Raw genomic sequence first — 4792 nt, 5'->3', positions numbered from 1 at the left:
CAGAATGAGATTGTATAACAGAATAATAGTCTTTTTGAAATATTCTTTTCAAGGAGTCTACACCAAAATAAAAGATTTTTTCATATGAGCATAACATAATGAGTTTATATAACAGAAGAGCATCTCTGTTTTTATATAAAATTAAGCATTAAGCTGAGTATAACAGCAGCATACTCGTAACAATGTGTCAACTCATAATAATTATTATTGTTATTATTTTATTAAAACAACAAAAACAATTCGTTATTGGTATGAAATGAGTCAAAGCGACTAAGTCATTCATAATTAAACAAGCATAGCAGCAACAAATCATTCATCAGTCATCAGTCAATAATAAAGAACTGTTATATGAAGAAATTCATATTACATTTTTAATTCCTTCCAATTGATGGCATCTGTCTCCTTGTATATTCTTTACACTCTATACAATTACTTAACATTTTTCTCACGCTTCATTGATGAGCAACACATTGATAGGATATTAAATGAACAACTCAAGGAATTATGAGGAACATAATTATTGAAATATGAAAATATCTACACACAAAGGCAGAACGTGTTAAAGTCTAGAATAAAATCTTGAATCAAGATTGTTTCATGTGAATATTGAATGAAAAAGGTTTATTCTTAAATAAAGACTGAAATTTTACAAAAATTCTAAATTGCCCAATCTTGAAATTCAAGTACTGTTCAATCTCTAAATGGAACCGAGAAGATAAAATCTGAAATCACGATCAAACGTTCTAACATTAAGATTGTTTATTTATACAAATAAGATTGTTTTTTTAAGACCGAAAAAATCTTAAACCAAGATTTGCAATCTAATTTTCAATCCAGATTTTTTCTCTCTAAGTATTTATTTCTTAAGGCTATTAACAAGAAATAAGGATAAATTTGAGTTTTTGGCGAGCATTTGTAAAGATTAGTATTTGCATGCGAAACTAATTTGACAATTAATTTAGCATAACATATCGAAATGAACGATAAATTATCGATAATATGAAAACTTGTCAGATAGTAAGATTTGGGAGATGAAACGAAAGTGAAACAAATTGAATCAAATGGAATTGTTATACAGATACTCGTAATAATAAAAGGTTAAAGCTTATTTTTAGAAATTTAACCATTGTTGTTGACCTAGCTGATGAAACGTTTAACTGATTATTGAATGTGAAAAGACTAAGGTCTAAGGATTCGACTGATTTTGAGGCGTGCTGCAGACAGCCTTCTTTCTAATCAGCCGAATTGCATCTTGCAACTTTCACGTTTATGGCCTGGCTTAAATGTTTGCGTTGCCAAAACAGCAACATTGAGTCTCACACAGGCAAGCGGAGGTCTAGGGCTTCAACTTCAGCAACAGCAACAGCACCTTCGCATTCGCATTCGCATTCGAATTCGAATTCACCTTCGCCTCTCTGGCCGCCCAAGTTGCCTGCCATCTAAGCATCGAAGCAAACGTAACCAAGGCAACAACTTGTGGGCCACACCAAAAGCGGCAACAAACAGCAAACGATCGTCGCGATCGTTAGCCAAAGTTAGGCTCAAAAGCGAGAGCGAGTCAGAGAGAGAGAGAAAGAGAGAGAGAGAGAGAGAGAGACAAACTGCAGCGAACTGCAAAAAAAATATGTAATAAAATTTGAAATAAAGCAAACACGTAAGAATAAAAAGTGGGCAAGGAAAATGGCATGAAAATACCCCGTAAATTTGTATATACAGTAGAATCCGGTTTTAGCGACTTTCAAGGGACCGTCGTTATATCCGGAAGACCCACTAACCAAAAGGAGAAAAATCCAATTTTGTTTATTTTATGGTTATTAATGTTTTTATCAATTTAATTTGTATGGGGACCCACCAAGTTATAGCCGGATTCTACTGTACTTATGTTATATTTATTTCATGTATCCTAAAATTTCTTGAAATATTGTAGAATTCCAGTAAATTGAAATCAAAGTTCTATACTTTTTATTAAGCGCTTCCAAAGAATTCCATAATGTGAGTTTGTAATATGAATTTGTATATCTATGAATTTTAATGTTTGTAGGTATTCTTTACTTAATTAAAATTTAATTAAGAAAAATAATAGTGAAAATGTAACTTTTATGTGAAAGAAGGAATAAAGAAATATTCAAATTATGAAATCGATTAACGAGAGGATCAGCAAAGAAATTTGCCAATCATAAAGATATAATTTGCTTTGAACATAGTTTTTATTGATGTAATTCAAATTATATAAAGTAGTTGCATTCAGTTGCAGTTACTATCGATACCTATTGCAGATACTATCGATACTTGTTGACAGTGTGCCTAGATAAATAATAGAAAAGTTGCCAGATGCATATTATATAGTACATATATGTACATATATAAAGAAGTTGCATTCCGTTGCATGTTGCAGATCATAAATGGACTCTCACTTCAAAAAGGATTGCATTGAAGTATCGATACTTGTTGACAGTGTGGCCAGATGGCGAACAAATCCCAAATTCGTAGAGGGTATTTATTGTTAGAGAGGAAAAGCTTGAACAAAAACAACGAATTCCCATTATCATTTTGTTGTGGATGAAAAACCGAAACCAGTTTTCCATGAAAGCAAAATGGCAAATAAAGTGAAGCAAAAAAGCGCAGCACAAAAAAAAAATTAAGTCACCGTTAAAAGAGGCGACGATCAACTTACCCCGTTGCGTGTCCAGTTAACGAGGGGGAAAGGAAGGGGGAAAGTCGAGGGAGCGCAAGCGGAGGCGGTGACGGAGACGGAGGTGAAGAGCAGGCGTCGCTTGGTTACTTCATCGTAGCGGAGAGAGAGAAAGTGCCAGGAAAAACTGCACAGCAAAGCAAGAGGGTGGTGAGAGGGGGATGGGAAGAGGGGGGGGAGAGCTGCCGTTGCAGTTGCTGTTGCTGTTGCTGCAACGATGGCGTGTCATGGCCTCCCGCTTGTTGCCACCGCCACCGCCGTCGCCGTCGTCGTTGTGTGCCGCCTGCAACATTTCCCCATTTCCCATTGCAATTGCGGTGCAGGGGACGCGAGGCGCGGAGATGTGGCACGTTGCACGGTGCGCGTTGCGCTTGTTGCAACTTCAGCCATGATTATGTGGCATTAACTTTAGCTTACGTAACCTCCAATGCAATGCAACGCCAAATGGAAATTGTAAATCATATGATGGTCGACACCGACACCCAGTGCAACATGCCCCCCCCCACCCACCGCTCCACTGCTCCATCCGCTGCCTCAGTGCGCGCAGCTTCAAGCTCGAATGTTGCGCAAATGAAACGAAACAAGGAAAACAACAACAACAAACACAACGACAACGACAACGACAACGGGAACAACAACAATGACAAAATCAAAATCAAAGACAACGGCGATCGTCGTCGTTGAACGTGAAAAGCGGAAAACTTTTGCAGCTTTGGCACATAAAAAATAATTTATGCACACGGACAAAGAGCCCATTACAAGAGACGTATCAGGGGAGAGGGGAGAGGGGAGAGCGGAGAGGGGAGAGGAAAATGCGGACTGACATAAGCTTCGACTTGGCAACGAAATGCGAATACCCTTAATGAGCTGCACCTTGAGCTGCATCAATCAATCAATCAATCAATCAATCAATCAATCAATCAATTGAATTTCCATCTCGATTTTATTAACGCATTTCAATAAAAATAAGAAAAGAATTGATATATCTTAAAATACATTTGAGAATCAATTGCAAATTGATATTAATAGTAAATCCTTAAATAATGAGAATCGATTTCGCTAAAAGAAATACCAATATAGATATTCTTTCACTTTTGAAAATATATTATATATTTATTATTATTATTGTTAATACAATTTGTTGTATTCTTTGGAATTGTTTTCCATTGTTTTTTAATAGATGCTCAAATCAGATGATATAATCTGTAGCTTATCTGATAACAAGTGAAACATGCAATGAAGATTAGTCAAAAATAACTGACTTCCAAATTACACCAACTGGTGTTAAGTCGCTTATGAACATAAGTATTATGTTAATTACTTATTTTCCCATATAACGATCATTTAAATGACATTTTAGAATTCCATTTATTTCAGCCTTACAATTACTTAATTTATTTACTATTTATATTGAAATACGTAAGATATTACGTATACGTAACGTTGAGACGAATGAAAAGGATGCGATTACGTATACGCAATATGTGAAAACGATCATGTTCCGTTTATAATATTAAGTATACGTAACAAATATTAGCTATACATATTAAGTATACGTAATAATCATTTCCATATGAAATAGCAACTTTTGCATTTCAAATATATTCATTTTACGTAAATTAGAAATCTGTTGTAAAATTGTTAAGAGAAGATCTTGAAATCAGATATTAAGTATACGTTAATTGTATGTATGTATATCATGAGACTGTCCTCCATAAATGTTGTTTAAATTGATTGCATCTCATTGTACAGAGCACATGAATACAAAATTAATTTCAAATTATAAAATGGATGAAAAATGCCCTTTGAATAGAAAATGAAAATGCAAGTGGTACATTAAGTATACGCAAATTATAACTATATATCGAGACGATCCTCTATAAATATTTTAGATTGTTTTTGCACCCAATATCGAGTGCATGAGAGATCTCATTGAAATAGGAATATTAAAATAATATCGGATATTTTTATGTTTTAGTTGTAGACAATCCTCAATGAATGTTTTGCATTGAATAAAAGTTAAAGCAAAAACATCCTATGAAATGGAAATACTCATCGGATATTATGTATACGTAAATTGTATGTTATACAATGAGAAAG

This window comes from Drosophila sulfurigaster, chromosome X, assembly GCF_023558435.1.
Source record: "Drosophila sulfurigaster albostrigata strain 15112-1811.04 chromosome X, ASM2355843v2, whole genome shotgun sequence".
Taxonomy (NCBI): Eukaryota; Metazoa; Arthropoda; class Insecta; order Diptera; family Drosophilidae; genus Drosophila; species Drosophila sulfurigaster.
This window is presented reverse-complemented; position numbering follows the sequence as displayed.